Source organism: Euprymna scolopes, chromosome 2, assembly GCF_053919585.1.
Source record: "Euprymna scolopes isolate OS-2025 chromosome 2, ASM5391958v1, whole genome shotgun sequence".
Lineage (NCBI taxonomy): Eukaryota > Metazoa > Mollusca > Cephalopoda > Sepiida > Sepiolidae > Euprymna > Euprymna scolopes.
Genome location: NC_136483.1, coordinates 147,607,910 through 147,627,693, shown reverse-complemented (window position 1 = coordinate 147,627,693; position 19,784 = coordinate 147,607,910). Strand labels below are relative to the sequence as shown.

General features: G+C 33.0%; 1 protein-coding gene across 4 annotated transcripts in view; it reads left to right on the top strand.

Annotated features, from left to right (window-relative positions):
* The window catches only part of LOC145297519 (uncharacterized), a 283,825-nt gene that overhangs the window by 10,673 nt on the left and 253,368 nt on the right, over positions 1-19,784 (top strand). The window lies entirely within an intron of this gene.

Genomic DNA, 19,784 nt, shown 5'->3' with positions numbered 1-19,784 from the left:
GATCTCTCTGTCTCATTCTTGTTTATTGGTGTATTTCAGTTTAACGGTTTGGGTTAAGTAAGAATTCTGAAACCTTGTTAAACACGTGTTCTTGCTTTATTTTACTTGCACCTTTGTTTCGGAATTTTTTAGATAAGGATTGGTAACTTGAATTATTGGGACGATTATTCTCACCTTTATTGTTATATTCACAATGTTTCGGCCGATGTAACCCTCTGACCTTTTTCGGGGGCATCTGTTCGAATTTGGAAAGCTAATAGTCGATTCCAGTCATGAATTGTTTGTAGACGATAGATTCAACTTATTTGTTCACAATTATATACATTTGCAAAACGAATTCAAAACAAAATTGTACCGTTTGGCTATAGGATGACCCAACACAACGACGTTGTGACATGCTGTAAAGCACGGCGAAATTGATTTTTAACGGTTCTAATACACCCACGTTACGCTCACCGTCTTTTTTGGCACTTTTGCAATTTACAGACCATGCTATTTTTAGATAGAACTTTCAATTTTTACGGTATATTTTGTTTATTAAATTGTTAGGTGGAAGTACAGGATAGTTAACACCCCCTCCCCCAATATTAAGAATTATTTTCAGCATAATCTGTAAACTACACAAGTACCCCTCTCTACCCCTCTCTTTTAAGCTTATTTGTTTACACTTATGGCTAGCGGTAGGATTAAGGAAGGTCTTTTTGATTTTTAACATTTTTATTAAAGTTGGTTATAAATCTTTTCAGCTGTGTAAAGACTGCTACCATTTAAAAATTATCCTAATCAACTTATTATAAATCTAGAACTAATTTGGTTAGGATAATATCTTTAAAGCTGAAAAGTTCAAAATAGCTCTAAAGTTTTCAGAAACAACATTGACTAGGACAAATTAGATTGTTAATATTCGGAACCGTTAAAAGTCAATTTCACCGCCTTAACAACCAACCTAATCGAGAACCTGGGCGGATTTTCGAACCGAACCTTTTATTTCATTCACATGGGCAAAATTTTCTAATTCTGTCAGCCATGACAAAGTAGAATTGTTAATTTTTTGTGCTAGTTATTGTCGTCTGTACTAAAGATTGAACTATCAATACCTCGCCTCCCCACCCAAAATAGAAGAAAACGTACTCGTTTAGAACTGATTATCAACGTTATTAACCGTTAGGCCATATGTGCATCAGTGTTCGGTTCGAAATTTCCTACCAGGTTCCTAATTTCGTTATAAAGATTTCCAGGTTCGAAAACAGTATGCACCTGAAGAAGGCCGAGAGGGTTATATATCCGCCGAAAGCCAAGATGAAAGCGTAGTTCGACTAATTCAAATCGTGACTGATACTTATGCTAAATAAATACGAACCGTGCCTTTTCTTATTTTAATGATTCTCAAGTTAAATTCAATTTTACGGTATTTTTTGTTTCTTGAATTGTTAGATGAAAGTACAGAATAGTTACAAAATGTCGTCCCCATGTTAAGAATGGGCTTCTAGATAATAACATTATTTCAGCACGGTTCGTATTCTACTAAAGTAGCTAATTCGTTATAATTTGTTTTTAATCTTGTCACTTCATGTCCTCTCATAATTGTTTAAATACCGTTCATTTTTTATTGTAATTTTTGTTATCACTAAATGATTGTTTTCGCATTTTTCATCGCATTAAAAACAAAGCAGGATTTGTCTTGAATAAATACATTGATTTCACGTTTTTTTTTTCTTCTTTATCAAATTTTATTCTCGCAAAACTTCCAAGTATATTTTATTATTATTTTTAAGATTAAGTTGCAACAAAATTGTATTTTACTTTAAAAAACAAAGGGGGGGGGGGCAAAAAATTACATTATTTTTTCTTGATGATAATTCTTCCTTTCGCCTTTTCAATAATAAAATTTGTCTTTACGTGACTTTCTAGTCGGTTTAACGTCTGCTTACATGCTAGCATGTGTTGTGACTTAGTTTTTGTTTTCTGTCAATTTATTTTTGAGATGAAAAAATACTAAAATAAACTCTTTTAAAATCGTATTTAAAAAATAATTATAAAATTACATCAACAAAAATCTACGATTTATTCGTAAACAAGTCAGCCATTTTAATTTTTTTAGGAATAGTTAAAATGAAAAATAGAAATCGCTCAAGACAAAGCATGAAGCCACTTGATATAAAGAACTAATAAATGAAAAACTTTCTCATTAATGACATTTCAATGTGAAAACTAGTCAAGGATAAATATTATATGGATTTCAACCCGAAAAACAGCAATTCTTCCTCTTTGTCAGAAACATTACTCATAGAATGTGAGAACTAAAGGACAAAAATCAGGGAAATGAGTTACGATGCCGCTGAAAGTAAATCTAAGGTCCACTTTTCTACTCTCCATTATTTCAAAATTGGAAAAGGAATATGGAGGCATTGTCGCATTGAAACTCATTTCTGGCTTTAAAATTCTTAGCAAATTCTCAGGTATTGAAAGTTTGGGGAGGTATTTACATACAATCATTAAATAGATTAAAACATTACCTTAACACTTAATTAGTTATATATGAATTTGGTTACAATTAGAAATTTTAATGATCAAACAAACTATATCGCAGTAATTAAACTTAACTATCAATTGAACCAAATTGTTATGAAACTGTTTTGGTTAAAATGTTATTTTAATGGCAGACACCTTAAAGTTGAAAAGTTCTGTGTGTGTGTGTGTGTGTGTGTGTGTGTGTGTGTGTGTGTGTGTGTGTGTGTACGTACGTACGTACTAGCTGTACCCTGCCACGCGTTGCTGTGGCTCAATTTGGTGTAATGGAAAATTCTAATAAAAAGAGAAAATGCATGTTTTTTTTTATATTAGTACAGCAATCCACTCAAAAAAGTAAAAAAAAAAAGCAAAAATGAAAAAAAATGGTACTCTTGCAGAATTGGATCCTGATCTTCGGGATTACCGTCAATCATGGCGTGGGCTCGACCAACAATCAGTGGATAACGCTGAACGTAGCAAAAATGTTGAAACGCTAAATGTTTTTTTTTTTTTTTTTTTTTTTCTGTATACAAAAATGTGAGTTAGTAATTAATATTTGAGTGATGGGGGGGGGGGGGGAGGTTTACTATACACAGATTCGAAAAAGTTGTCCAAAAACAAATAAATGAAAGGTAAGGTAAGTTACGTTTCTACCTAACTGGATAATTGTTTAGTGTTTTTATGTAATGTAAAATGTTTAATCGGCTGGAAAAACAGAAATGGTTGCAGACTCTGTAGAATACGTTAAGTTTGGGAAAGTAAGTTAAAAATTAAAAACTATACAATACAGTGTCAAAAACCCACCGAATATGTTACCTTGACATAGGCTAACATAATCGGTGGGTTTGTGACAGTATTTTGTATAATTTTTTAGTTTTAACTCACTTTCTTAAACTTAACGTAATCAACAGTGTCCGCCACCATTTGTATCTTTCAAATACACCGATAAACACTGTTTTTCGAACCGACTAAACATTACATTAAATGAAAAGGGTTTGTATTACTAAACACAGATACAAAGAAGTTGTCAAAAAATAAATATATAACAAATAAATGTTATCAAAGGCAATAAAAGTAAATGTTCTACCTAACTGGATAATATTTTAGTGTTTTTATGTAATGTATAATGTTTAATCGGTTCAAAAACATGCAGTGTTTATCGGTATATTTGAAAAATACAAATGGCGGCAGACTGTATCGAACACGTTAAGTTTGGGGAAATCTTGGGAAAATGAGTTTAAACTAAAAAACTATACAAAATACTGTTAGGAACTCTCTCAATATATGTTACTGTGATGTAGGCTGACATATAATCAGTGGTTTTAAACTTTTGCTCGATACAGCTGACGACTTTTAAGAGTCTTTTTTAGTGATTACCTGGTTTGAGGATATTATACAACTAAACAGCAAATCTGCCCCAAAAATCCGGTATTATTTTACTTTAAGGCCCGTCTCATGTTCGTATATAACGAAATATTTTACTGTAGATTTCAGTGTATTAAAAACGAATCTGCAAGCCGTTTCCGTCGCAAAAAGAAAGTTTCATGATATGTAGAAATTACTTTTTCGAAAAGTGGGTGATTACTTTTCAATGTAAATTTAACTTAGAATGAGCACCCACTTTCTGGCCACCTGAGAGAGGGACATTTTTCTGTCGCCAAAACACCCCCCCGCCCCTCCAACCAATTTAAACAGGTAATTTTAAAGGATTTTCCAAGGGTAGAAAGAAAGCCCCCCCAAAAAAAATCATGGCTACAAAGTGGGTGATCATTTTACGTTAAATTATTATGGATAAGTGATCCTTCACTTTTTAAACTAACATTTCTTCATATCTTGGAAACTACTCATTTGCCTTAATTATAAATGTTATTTTCGTTTTCAGCGACCCCAAAAACCTATAAGAGTGGTAATTTTAAAGGAATTTTCGAGGGTGGAGTAATTCTTCATATTTACCTTTTTTTTTTTTTTCCAATGACATAAGAAATTAAGAATTAGACAAATTTATTTTAGGTAGGCTTCGCCAGGAAAGCTTTTAAAAATAAAAAATTAAGATAAACAAATGGTGCTAGTGCACTTACCGATCCACGCTATTTTAAGTCTGCTGGTCGCTATGGAACTCAACGGCCACCCAAAAAAGTATTTTGACGAACGTGAGACTGGCCTTAATGGAAAATTTTATCAAAATTCCAGGAAGTTTCTTTTTTTCTTTTTTTCAATAATATAAGAAATTAAGAATTAGACAAATTTATTTTAGGTAGGCTTCGCCAGGAAAGCTTTTAAAAATAAAAAATTAAGATAAACAAATGGTGCTAGTGCACGTACCGATCCGCGCTATTTTTTAAATCATATTTCCAAGTTTAATTAAAGTTTTATGATATGTTTTTTTTTTTTATTCAATTGTAAGGTTAAAGTACAAAAAATATATGTAATTTAAAAAATAGGGAATTTATTTTTTTACCCATCTATTAAATAGATAGTTAAATGTTGTAATTCGAAAGTCGTTAACGTGTGGTGCACGTGAAAGGCTCATTTCTACCGGAAATGAAATGGCGGACAGTCTCGCAGTTACGAAAAATATTTTTATTTTATTTAATATATTTTTTATAATTTGCGATTTTAATTTAATTTAATAACATGTAAACATTTTACACTTTACAGATAAATTTTCTGAAAATTTCAATTAAATTGGTAACGTAGAAATATGGTTTTATTAACTTTGAACGAACCAAGAATTACATTTTTATATATATAGATATATATCTCATTAGTCAACATTCTAAAACTACATGTATTTAATTCTCACTCATAATATTTATTCATACCTTTTTAATGTATATCTTACACGTGTTTTGTTGAATAGTGGAAGTCCACCAAACAACTCATCAGAGACAAAAGTATATTCCTCAGAAAGTAATTGGAAGGTTTTTTCTTCTTCCTTGGAATGGAAAAGGATTTGGTAAGAAAAAAAAATGTTGATAAAACGAAATGGAGATATTTATTTAAAGTTTGTAGAAACATAAGAACAAAAATACTTGTTTATTACAGTGTTTATAGGCACCTGTGCCAAAGAAAAGCTATTGAACTCAACCCACACATCTGGAATCAGTTGCTATTTTTTATTATTAAAAAGTTTATATAATTTAATGCCTCCGTGTTATGTTTGTGTTCCTTATAGAAAGAATCTGCAGAAAATGTGAAAATGCATTCTTATATAAAATTTACCAAGGAAGACAAAAGTTTTTCCAAATCTCTAAGTGTGCCTTAAAACTTCAAATATATATCCCATCTAGATCATCATATCATATGAATCCAAAAATTCTGTTGGCATTGGTTTCCCCAATATTTTTCTAGTTGAAATTCTTTCTAGAAAGACATCGGCTGCTGACGGGAGAGACCTCGAGAAGGTGGCCAACATCCTAAGTGAAAGTGATTTTAGGGTGTTGGCAATCTTCTCGTGGTCCCTTCCGTAACTACCTGATGCATTTATATACAGTAGAACCCCGGGATACGGTATTAATCTGTTCCAAGGTTGGGATCGTTAGGTGAAATCTACGTATGGTAGGGCCAAAGCAAAATTTTATAAAGTGCATATTAAAAATTAGTAACAAAATACAGTACAGTATATAATACACATGTATATAATCAAATAACATAAATAACACTGGAAGGCAGGACAAATATTGTAACCAGGGGTCGGAAATAGCATTGTAATCCATATCTTAACTTGAAAGAAACATATCCTGGGGCCACATTATCCCGGAGTTCTACTGTATGTATAAAATTCTTAGAGGAAGCCAACGTTACCCTTCTATGTGCTGAATATCAGTGTGCCCCCACCTCTAAGTGAACTTGCTGAAAACTAGAAAAATGTATATTTGATTTTAATGAACTTTAAAGCAATCAAACACTGATTCAGAATTTTCTAACATTTCAGTTTCTAGGGAGTGGGGGTGCAGTAAAACAAAGAAATTAACATGGAGTTATGAGCACAGTGAAAAAGTACATAAAACGTAGTGATCCTTGTCCAATCCTGAGCAACGTCTAGTTTTCCTGCTAGTATATATATCACACACACACACGCACGCACGCACGCACGCACGCACGCACGCACGCACACACACACACACACACACACACACACACAAACAAACAAACAAACAAACAAAAAACATATTGTATTAAAATCCTGTGCTGTTATTTAGATTTTAATCCTAAAACTGGTTGTCAAGAGATTAACAGTGAAAACAAAAGAGCATTGTTGTTTGTTTTCCACACTGACGTGATTTTCTTGTAACTGAAATGTCAAATTATAAGAAAAAAATATTTTTCTCTTGGCTCCTCAATATTTGATATTATTGTAGATTAACACTTTTGCTACTCCCCTTCTCTGAAAAAAAAAATCAGTTTCTATTTTCTTAAGCGATTAAGGTAAATTGGTAGAAAGAAAAATATTTTAGAATTTATAGTGTAAGATCAGTTTTGCATATAAATTTAACGTAAGATCCCCCATTTCTGGATCATTCTAGCATTTTTGGGGCAGTTAACAAGAAAAAAAAAATTCCTGGAATACATTCTGTACGTTTTCTTGTTTTTGCAGGGGTCTATTTTATTTAGGTAATTACGTGTGGTTTGACAAAGATTCTTATTTTTTGATGTGGAGAGGCAGGGTGGGGGCTACCACTTAGACATAGGGTTGGTGATAAGATTAAGAGAGAGCTTTTGGTTTGTAGAATTTAGAAAGGAATTGTTTTCATTCAATTTTGATTGTTTGGATAAAGCAAAAAAAAAAAAATCTATTTAACAAAGTATGTTTTTTTGTTTACACAGGAGGAGGAAATGTTTTTAAGTGTTTTAAAATGTTTTTCAGGTTAATGGAGGAAGTATTGTTCAAAGATATTTTTTGTGTGTGCAAAACACTAGACCTTTAAACGTATACATTGTGGGCATGTCTTTGCCGCCTTCCCTACTGAGCACTACCAAAAACGATTCCAAAATAACCTCGGATGCACTAGTTTGCTAGAATTATTTTTTCTGAACTCTACTAGCACATTTTTTTTTTTTTTTTTTTTTGTATTACCACTCAGACTTGGGATTAGTATTAGGTCTAGTAGAGAGCATTATTGTAGGGTCTTGCTATTTTTATTGTAAAACTATAGGAAACTGTTCACAACTCTCTCTCTCTGTGATGGGACGATTCCAATATTTCCTCAGATTCCGATACAATTATCGATTCCATACTGAACTCCTGATTCTAATTCTTTATAAATCTCTAAATATTTAATTACAAAGTTGTTATTTTTCCTGATTACCATAAAAACACCTGCTAAATGTGCATATATTTTCTAAAATGCAAAAACACATTTGCGAGGATGTGATCTACAGATTTTAACTTTACTGGTAGTTTTTAAAATCAATAAATATTTATTATTTTATCATCACTAACAGCAATGGAAGATTTTGTTTTTAAACAAAATCAAATAGAAAAGATAATTAAAGAAATCATTTTTGACATTGGAAAATATGCACAAACTTTCCTGATACCAATTCTGATACCCCAAAAGTGTTGGCATAAAATGGGGTTTATTTTTAGCATGCGCAAGGAGAGATGGCTGGAGTTTATTCTGCACTGTTATAACAGTGCAGAATAAACTCCAGCCATCTCTCCAGCCTTCAGATATTGATTAAATAGTAGGGCAAACTAAGCTTTTAAGTCCTGCTTATATAACTAATCTAGGAGAAGGAAAACTCCAAAACAATTCCATTTGTTTTTTTTTTCTACTTAGCATTGTTTCCTTGGATTTCTTGTCACTGGACACCAGCAATGCTAGTCTAGGAGTGCATTTAGAGATTATGAAACCCTTGTTTTATTGTAGACTTCCTGCACAAGAGGTATCCATTGTCTCTTGGGACTGAAAGAGGGTCCATGATATATGTATATAGAGTGCATCTAGAGCCAGCAGAAAATAAAACAAACATCTGCCTGATCTGAAAAAAAAAAAAAATTCAGAATGTGTTATTATTTCTATACTATAATTGCTAAAAATTCTATTGACAAGTATTGGTGTTTCTGATCTCTGGATTCGCTGGAGTTTATTGAATCAATCTATCAGTGTAGTTCTGAAAACATATTTTCTGTCTTTCATCTCTGTCTCTCATATGTATATATGTGTGTGTATGTATGTATGTATATATATATATATATATATATATTAGTAAGTTATGAAAATTATATATGGCAGTTAAGCTACACAGAATATTCTGTGTTTCATCCTTGTGAGAATTTGTCAGGCTTATGCATAATATTCTGTGTAGCTTAATTGCCATATATATTTTCATAACTTACTACTTAGCTCTACATATGTGTTGAGCACTGAAGTAAATACTGCAAATTTACGCATTAATTATATCTTTGTATATTAATTTATGTGATTAAATGAAATATTTTATATATATATATATATATATATATATATATGTCATCCACATACAGTACTGTTTTGTTGTTTCACAGCTCATCAGTGCGGCTAGACAAGCAACTACCTCAAACCAGGATCGAAACCCGATCGCCTAAACGATATATATAAATCGTTATGTGTGTGATGTTTGTTTCCTATAAAAAGAAAGGTTATAAAATCTAAAAGAGGGTGCTTATGCATTTGTTACCGCACTACTATTTTTTTAATAGTATTTTTAGTTAAATTCAATTTTTATGATATACTAGACTACCCATGACCCGTTGCTATGGAATTAATGTATGAGCGTGACACTTCTGATGTAAAGAAAATAGTTTTTGTGACATAACAAACATTTCTATGAAAGTATATTCAAATGAAAAAAAATATAGATAGATTTCTATGAGTCATTCTGTTTATAATTGTTTATTTTTGAAATAAAAACTTACAGCCATTGAATTATAAGTAGTTTGCCATACTTATAGGTAAATGTGCACTGAACAGATGACATAATACTTAAAGTTAAATTCAAATTTTGATATATCTTTTTTAAATGAAATTGTTAGTTGAAAGTACAGAATAGTTAAAAAACACTCTCCCCATGTTAAGAATGGCTTTTTAAATAGAAAATGAAAATAAAATGTAACTTTTTTTCATTTATTTTAAACAAACATTCATGACCCATTGGGTCAAAAAAAGCAGAAAGTATTAACAATTGTTTATTTGGATAATTTAAACAAAAAAAAACAAACAATTGGGACGCTGAAAACGTACACAGTCATTGTGTTGTTTATTTGTAAAAAAAACATTTTCGGAGTTATTTATTTATGTTGGTAGTGTAGAAGAAAATGTACGAATGTTTTTAAGAAAGGTGCATTAAAAATGGAGAATTAATTAAAAAAATAAAGGAAGAACGTGGGTAAATCGCCGTTGTAAAATGCTCTTATAGTTGTCAACGGGTCAAAGTTGATTTATTTGTAAGAAAAATTGCGACAGTATAGTTGTAATACAGAATAGTTGCAAAACATCCCCACCCTTCCCATGTTAAATAATAATTTCTAAATAATAATGCTAATATTTCAGTCCGCAGGTCAAATTCTGCAAAAGTAGCAATTTGTGTTTATTTGTTTACGCTGTTATGGGTTTATGTTTATCTACACATGTGCAACTGGAAGTCATAAACCGGATGTGTGGTTACAACACTCATTACAAGGTCATTCGAGTTTTATAATTATATAGATTTATCTAATTTATTAGGTGCAAGTATAGAATAGTTACAAAACACTCCCTCCTCATGTTAAGAACGGGTTTCTAAATAATGTTATTATTTCAGCGCTGTAGCATTAATGCATAAGTATCTAAAAGAGTATTACGTAAAATTTACAGGGGAAGACAATAGAAGTGATCCAGCTCTCTATGTGCTCTCACCTCTAATTGACCTATGGGTGACAGAATTCCTTTAAAACTTCAAATATGCATATCCGATTTTGATGAAATTTGAACCATATTCGCAGAACACTAATTCAGTTTTCCAAATGACTATGTTGGAAAGATGGTGAAAACGTGAGGCAGTAAAAGCAGTTATGAGTGCAACTAAAATCAAATGGAACCTCCACAAACAGTTTCTTTCTGAGAACTCCATCTGTAGAACACAATACTGCAGGGCTACTTCTCAGCTGACTATAAAGTCAAATGTCGCATTAAGCTGTTTTCTTAAGTAATTGAATTCTGCCCATCTATTCCAATTTCTTCATGATATTGCTCATCAATCTCATTAATACTTATCCTCGAGTGATCTTTGACCTTAATAAACGATGACTCATTAGTACATTAATAAAACTCTGGTTATACAGATAGAGACAAAACTTAAAATCAGTTAGATGGGGGAAAATCGCAGTTCCAAATAAATTAACAGAAAAACTTTTTTTTTTTTTTTTTTTTAACTTATGTATCAGGCAAAAAAAGGTATCTACACCAAAAATTAGGAAAAGCTATCTAGTAGAATTTCAATCAGAAATTAAAATGAGTTTCATTGTATTTTATTGATCCGCCATTGATAAGAGCGGAAATTCTGTAAAGCAGGGGGGAGATAAGTCAATCTAACATTTAACCAAATAATGATTGATAGATCGGCAAAATTTGAAAACTAGTTTTATTTTTAATTAAAATTCTGCTCAATAATTTTTCCTAATTTTTGGTGAAGATACTTATTTTGTATATGTAAGTATATCAACAAGATTTTACTTTGAATGCGATTTATACTCGTGCCCTATACTGTATAAGTACACACACACAACACAATGCAAACATTCTCAGAAGCTTGTGAAAATTTTGGTCTCCCAATCAATACCAAGAAGACTGGTGATGCATCAGCCTGCTCCGGGAAAACCATATGCAGAACCTAACATTTCAATTGGGGAACAAAGACTCAATGCGGAGGACAAGTTCGCCTACCTTGGCAGCACGCTCTCCTGCAATGTAGTCATTGACAATGAAATCAATACCAGACTCACTAAAGCAAGCGCTGCATTTGGCAGACTCCACAAAAATGTATGGGACAGAAGAGGTATCACCTCTATGACAAAGATTAAAATCTATAAAGCTCACCACCTTATTCTATGGATGTGAGTCGTGGATTGTCTATCAACGGCACGCTAGAAAATTTAATCACTTCCACACCAACAGACTGAGGAAACTGCTTGACATATGCTGGCAGGAAAGGATACCAGACACAGAAGTCCTCACTTGTGCTGGACTCCCAAGCATCCCCACTATCCTGATGAAGGCTCAGCTTTGCTGGGCTGGTCATGTAGCCCGCATGCCAGACTACAGACTACCCAAGGAGCTTCTGTTTGCTGAGCTCCAACATGGCAAGCGCTCCCATGGTGGCTAGAGAAAATGATATAAAGACACTCTGAAGGCATCACATGTTGATCCGTCATCATGGGAGCAGACAGCTTTAGATAGAGCCAAGTGGCGGGCTGGTGTTCATGACGGTGCCTGCAAATATGAAAGTTACCGAAAGGTTACTGCAGAAAAGCGCAGAAAGGACAATGTTTTGAAGCCCTCAACATCTGCTATGATTTCCTGTTTCCACTGCAATAGAACTTTTCAAGCAAAGATTGGGCTTATCAGCCATATCCGTACTCACCGATGATGACTCCCCTTATCCTAACAGACAGGATGATCAAATGGTCCTCGTCGTTTCGAGGGACAAACACACACGCAAACAAAAAAAAACTTTGAATTGGGACTAATGGTTTCAAGAAGTTGAAATTGCATATTTTTGCCTTTGTTTTCCCAAAGGTGCTGTAGGAAACAATTTCAAACACTTAATTTTTATGCCATTTGTATTTTAAATCCTTTCTTTTTTAAATTTTTTTTTTTTTTACACAGGCATCACCACATTATCAAGGCCAAGAGGCCACTCGAGGATAAGGGTTAAAGAGTGTACAGTAGAAATTGGACAATATAGTAATCAATTCGGTAAATTTGTTACCTTATATGGAATGGCTCATCAAGAACTTGTTTACGTTAGACTTGAAGACAACCATATTGTAGTCAGCAGGAAAACGGAAGACAATTCCACAGGCGTGCAGTTCTAAGAAGCTTTGTTCATGGAATCTACTTTTAGGTTTAGACACAGATAAAGAGTGGGGGGAGTTAGTGATAGTGTTTTCAGCTAGATGAGTGTTTCTTGTGAAAGTTTGGCGAGGGGAGGGGACCATAGACTGGAGCTCAGTCGAACACCTTCCATGAAAATAACGATAAAGCAGAGACAAATTCGCAACATCTCTTCTGTGAGATAAAGGTTGCAGGGAAGAGAAAAGGACATCTCCTACGAGGCTACAAAGTCTATTTTGAACTCTTATCAAGGCAGGACAAGTTCTTTTTAGCAGCTCCTGCCCAGATGTGGCAACAGTATTCCATCCTAGGACGTACCTGGCTCTTATATAGATAGGGAATTGCATCAGCAGTGAGATATCTACTGGATCGATAGAAAGATCCCACCATTTTTCCAGCGCCCTTGACAACAGATTTGATGTACGTGTTCCAGTTAAGATCAGGAGTAAAGGTCAAGCCCAGAAGCTTGTCAAAACTTGAGGCCTCCTGAAGACAAGAGCCATTCATTTCAATTGATGCCAGATGTGGCTCAGTGTTGATGATGTAAAAAGAGAAGCTTGGTTTTAGACGCATTAAAAGTAACCAACCACTCCTTTCCCCATTGTACTACGTGCTCAAGATCAGAGGAGAGAGAATCGGAGAGAACTTGGTCGTTTACTGCCTTAGATGTGCTACCATAAATGGTAGTGCCATCAGCATAAATGTCTACAAATGATGTAAGGATGTGATTTGGAAGATCATTAATGTAGATCAGGAAAAGAGTTGGGCCCAGGATGGACCCCTGAGGGACTCCAACATTAATACTGTGAACTTCTGATTTTTGTCCCTCAACTACTACTCTTATGAACCTATCAAAAAGAAATGATCTAATAATTGAGAAGACATTTCCAGCTATACCATAGCTAGAGATCTTGTGAAGTAAACCTTTATGCCATACCCTATCAAAGGCGTTTGATATGTCAAGAGCAATTACTCTAGAAAGGTTGCCTCCATAGAGAGATTTGCTAATCCTATGAGATATAACTGTAAGCACATCTGCTGTAGATCTAGCAGAACGGAAACCATATTGAGTGTCACTAAGAAGGTTATTTTTGTTGAGATGGTTGATTACTTCTGTATTTAACACAGATACCAGCAACGTACTCATGACGCACAGGAGACTTATTGGCCTGTACTGAGAGGGGGATGAGCGATCACCTGAATTCTTAAATACAGGGCATACTAATGAGATTTTCCAGGGTGATGGGAAGCTATTCTCCTTAAGACAACGTTTAAACAGTTTTGTAAGTATGGGTGCTAGTTCGGGTTGAAGTTTTTTGAGTACTATAATTAGAATACCGTCCAGGGCCGGTTGCTTTACTGGAATCAAGGTTTTTGATTAGCTTGCCAACATCACGTACAGATATTTGTATATCACATAGTGTGTTTTCTGATACAGGAGGAAATATTGGGGGTTGGCGGCCTTGGTCGCAAAGGGTAGAATTAGCTGCAAAGTTCTTGGCAAAGAGTTTGGCTTTGTCTGATGCTGACGAGATTACCTCAGGTCCATTGATGATAGTTTGGATAGAGCACATGCTTCTGTTCAGGATTCTGTTTGCTATTTGCCAAAACTGGTGGAAACCAAGCCGCTGCTCAGCTACTTTGGACGTGACGAACTGAGCATACAACTCTCTTGCGTTCTTTATTACTTTCTTACAATGGTTGCTGGCAGTCCTGAAAGCGGCTTTAGTTTCCATACATCTATTACGTTGGAAGCATTGGAAAAAGTGATTTCTGTGAGCAATGGCAGCAGCACATTCTGGAGAGAACCATGGCTGGCTGTTAGGTTTTTGCTGGAACTTTTTCGAGGGTATGAAACGGTCTATACCTACAATTAACCATTCCGTCAGGTCTGATACTATAGAGGACACATCCTTTTTAAACATGGAACGCAGAGGTAGATCCGATATAAATGTACGGAAGCTATCCCAGTCAGCCTTAGTGTATCGATATACTGTACGATGGAGAGGTACGTCTGGGGACTTATTACATTTGATTTTTATCTTAATTGATACAACAGAGTGGTCGGAAGATCTAAGAGGAGACAGAACAGAAACTGAACATAGTTCAGGGCAAGTTGTGAGAAAAAGGTCTAGTAGACTTGCATACTGGCCGTCATTGTCGGGCAAACAGGTAGGTTCGTGAACAATCTGAGTGAGGTTATAAACAATGGAGAAATCATGACAGAACCTCCCCTCATCATCAGTCTTGTTTGAGTGGGTCAACCATTCCACGTTGTGAACATTGAAGTCTCCACATACGTGAATGTTAGCTAATGATTTTATTGTAGGCAAAGTATCTCAGCTAATAACAAAACCGTAGGGGAAAAATGAAATCAAGCCTCTTCGATGTTTCGATGGGATCTTTTGATTGAGCTGAACTATGTGAATTAATAAGAATATTCGGTAATCTCCAAAAATACCATTATGGCTTACAACATGGCCGCCAGAAGAGTCACGTGATCCGGTTGATCCAAAACATGAATCGCCGTATTACGAAACCGGAAAACGCAAATTTAAAGCAAACTTTGACAAACAAGCATAATAATTAAGTACAAAAACAGTTTTTCAATATCATAATAAATAATTTATTTAGAACGGTCATTTAATTTTTTGTAGGGAAACAATCACAGTTTGTTTGTTTTTTAAAACAGTGTTTATAAAAAATATTTTATTCAGAGTTTATCATAAAAATGGTATTTAAAACAAGGTGTTCATTTTTTTTAAGATGTAATGTTATAAAAATATGATGTAAAAAAAAAAACAGTTTATATTTAAACGAACGTGCGTAGACATTTTGTAAACATTGTTTTTAAAAAATAAAAAATAATACTTCTATTATGTTTTAAACGACTGTAATAGTTTATTTTGGAAGTATATTTCATAAAGAAAATTGACAACCCACTTTAAAAACAGAAATTACGAGTTTTATATATTTTATTCGCAGTTTTTTGTTGGGGGTGTCAAAAATTCCGCCTAAAATTCTGATACACCTAGTCGACCACTTGTTTGTTCTGAATAAAATACTTTTTATAAACACTGTTTTAACTAAAAACAACCTAAGATTGTTTCTCAAAGTTTGCCTATTTTTATAACAACATTATATCAACAAAAAATTAAATACAAACAAATTGTGATTGTTTGTCAAAGTTTGCCTTCAAGGCTGCGTTTTCCATTTGCATGATTCATGTTTTGGATCAACCGGATCACGTGACTCTTCTGACGGCCATGTTGTAAGCCCTAACGGTATTTTTGGAGATTACCGAATATTCATCTAACATACAAAGTTATCTTTTAGAAATTAAACCCAAATATCATTTAAGCTGATAAATCACACTTTGCTTCTGATGAATCAAGTTTCATGAATTGTTGTACCATGTTATTTGTTATATAATAACATACTAAGTGAAAACTTATTTAAAAAAAACTCTTTGTCTAGATCATATGACTGCTAATAAGAAACATTTAAAAATGACCAAAAAATAAAATTAGTAAGAGGAATATTTCATTTTAAATTGAGTATAATAGAAGTTGTTTACTTTAAAATGTGCAAACAAATAAAGATTAAAAACTAGAATGACTTTACTATATCCTGGGCGACACTAGATGGGTACAGCTAGTTCTATATAATTTGCGATTCTGTATTAATAGTTAAAAATTGAAATTTTAGATGTAGGTTCCTTGGACATGAATCAAACTTCTTAACTTGATTTGAACCCAAAACAATAAATGTTAAAGGGTCAAAATTGGAGTCAAATTTTAAAATATTTGACCTCTGCGGTCTCTACCAAATTACTCAGCCAATTTTTTTGTCTAAACATTTGAAATTTTACATAAAGTGTATTCAGACATAAGGCAAGCTTTTTAATCAGTTTTTGGACGAAAATTTGGCTACCAAGGGGTCAAAGTTCAATAGATTTGACCTTTGTAGTCTCTAGCAAACTATTCAGCAAATTTTGGGTCTAAACATTTGAAATTTTACATAAAGGGTATTCAGACATGCAGCAAGCTTTTTAATCAGTTTTTGGTTGAAAATTTGGCTGCCAAAAGGTCAAAGTTGACCTTTGCAGACTCTGCCAAACTCCTCTGCTAACTTTGTGTTTAAACACTTGAAATTTTAGATGTAGGTTACAACAATAAACTGAAAGATGAAGTAATAATTTTCTTTAACAGTGATTTAAAGTAAAAAATAATGTTAATTCGATAGGAGGAAAAAGTAGGGAAATTTTCCCTATGCTTACATCAATTTGCCTCAAATTCAGTGCAGTTGTAAAATTCTACATGTTAACAACACGTCATGCTTATTAATTTATAATATGGTGTAGTCACTTTGATAAATTTTCACTGGCAAGCAAAAGAGTTAACTTTTTATTCATTTACAATATAATTGATTAATCATTTATCATTTATGACAACAAAAGTTGCTGATAAATCAGTATTAGAAAACCTATTAATCAGACAATTAATTGGTAATTGGAAGTCAGCCAATTTGATAATCGGTACATCCCTAGATATGACTATTAGTGATGGGATGATTCTAATACTTTTCCCGATTGTGATACTATTACCAATTCCAATTTTTTTTTTTTAATTTCCAAATATTTAGGACAGTTATTTTGTAATTTTTTATTTATTTTTTGGATGACCTTAAAAACACATGTAATATGGTAATATGTGCATATATTTTTGAAAATGTAAAAATACATTTATGGTGGTGAGATATATGAATTTTAGTTTTACTGGTAATTATAATATTGATAAATATTTATCATTAGTAACAACAAAGGAAAATTAAGTTTTAAGCACAAACAAAAATTAAAAGAATCGTTTTTGGCATTGGAAAAAAATGCACCATTTTTTTTTCTGATACCATAAAACATTCCAATTTTTCCGATTCTTAATTGTCCTAACACTAGTAATTATATAAGTTTTGATTTAGGTTTATCTAAAAATTACCATCAGTTTTGGAGTTTTTCCATGTACATTATCAATTTTACTGTCATTAATATACTAACATGTAACCACTTAGCAAGATCTATAGACCATTCGAGGACAAAGATTAATGTGTTTGTTAGGGGGACAGTGAAACAATTCGAGGATTGGTAACAATGGTTGAGATTCGTCTGAATTAGATTAAGAGGACAGCTCATCAAGTATTTGAAAATGATCATGTCATAGTCATCCGAGATCAACTCAATAGTATTGTGTTCCACAAACTTCTAGTTTATTGAAAGAAACTTGGTGCTTATGCACTTATTCGTTATATTTTTAATAGTATTTTCAAGTTTTACGATATAATTTTTTTTTATTATTAAATTGTTAGATGGAAGTACAGAATAGTTACAAAACACCTTTCCCTCCCTATGGTAAAAATGACTTTCAAAATAACATTATTTCAGCACGGTACAATAAGTACACAAGTATCAAAAACTTTGTTCATAGAAGTTCCATTTAGTTTTAGGTACACAGAGGAAGAAAGGAAAATGGTTGTAGCTAAACAAGTTTTTGTTGTGAATGTTTCTGCACTTACATTGAACTTTTTATTTTGATTTATCCTTCAAAAGACTGATAATCCTATATCCACCCTAACCCGAATATTCATCTTGACATCTTCATTTCTATTATGTTTTAGTTGAGGTTTCCTTTCTCCAAGGTTTATTCTTTCTTTCCCACAAGATCTTTTGTTTATTTATAGAAATGAGAGTAAAAGAAGTTGTAGGGCAACTTAATTCGTTATGACGTAAGGCCAGACAGTAAATAAGAAAATCAACATTTGATCGTGCCGGCAAGAATGGAAATACCAAATCATCCTTTCGAATTCTTTGCTTTTTGAATTTTCCTTTTTCTTTTGTCTCTCCTTTGTTTATTCTTCCCATTATTATTCTGACTGGTATTAAATTTTCTTTTCTTTTTTTTATCTTCTATGTATAAAATTAAGGCAGACGAGTTTTAGAATTTAAACTTACATAGCATTGTCTTGAGTGTAGAAACATTCTTGTAATAGAAACATGATCGAAAATGAGGATGGCAAAAGAAATAAATATCATAGAAAAAAAAAAAGAAAATTATCTAATTGTGAATATTAAATGTAGTTCTCCCAAACAAATAGTGGCAGCATCAATCGAGTCAGAAAAGCTTTGAATTGTAAAAAATTCTGGATAAAAAAAATGTAGTATTAATCCAATCAGGATTAGCAGAGCATAGTTTCCTTCTCATGTCAAGATGAACAAGTGAAGCATGCATGGTTCCCCGTGAGTGCACAGTGATGAGGCATAAAAAAAATGATTAAGTTCAGCATTTTCCCCCGTCCCCCCCTCCCATTTAGCCCCCAAAGTTCCTAAGGCCTTGACATATATAAATTTGAGTTCAGCACCATGCAAAACTGCTAAATAGACATGCACAGAAAATTTTGGACAAATATGGTAAAATAGTCTCCAAAATGGAGTGTTTTTATTAGCTCTAAAAGAGCCCCTAGGACACACCCAAGAGTTATCGCAAAGTATAGACAAACAAAATTATATAGAAATCAGTTAGTTACAACTTTTCAGAAAGTTTTATAAAAATCCAAGTCATTAATTTTTTTTTTTTTAATAAGCACAAAAATGTTAATTTTAGCCATTTGTATCCAATAGGGGGGGGGCAACCAGAGTTTTCTCGGAAAATCCATTGTTTCTTTTTTACTCATATCATGTTTAATGTTTGTGCAAAATTTCAAGAAAATTCCAAGGTGTAGTTTATTAAGAAAAGTGAGAATAGACGAACAGACAAGGGTGAATTTACAGGTCCACCCTCCTCTTGTCGGGGGACCAAAAACTAAGATTGAAATATTCAAAAAGATGCAGTATATTTTATAAAGTGATTCTGGTATCTGATTGGTTTGGTCTATAATTCTCTAAATCTTTGATCATACCCTATAATTATTTCAGATATTGCAATATATTGCTCCTTACAGGTCAATATTTGATTCTGCCTAACTACTTTGTCTTTGTTATCTTTCCTTCCTGCATGTTCTTTATGATATCAAAATGTCTTTCGATTTCTGTTATATACAGCCTCATTTGGCAGTTTTTTACTCCAATCTTCCTTGGAACATATATATATATACTCCTATAAATTCGTTTTTCTTTTGTGTGTATTGATATTCATATTAAAAACCCTC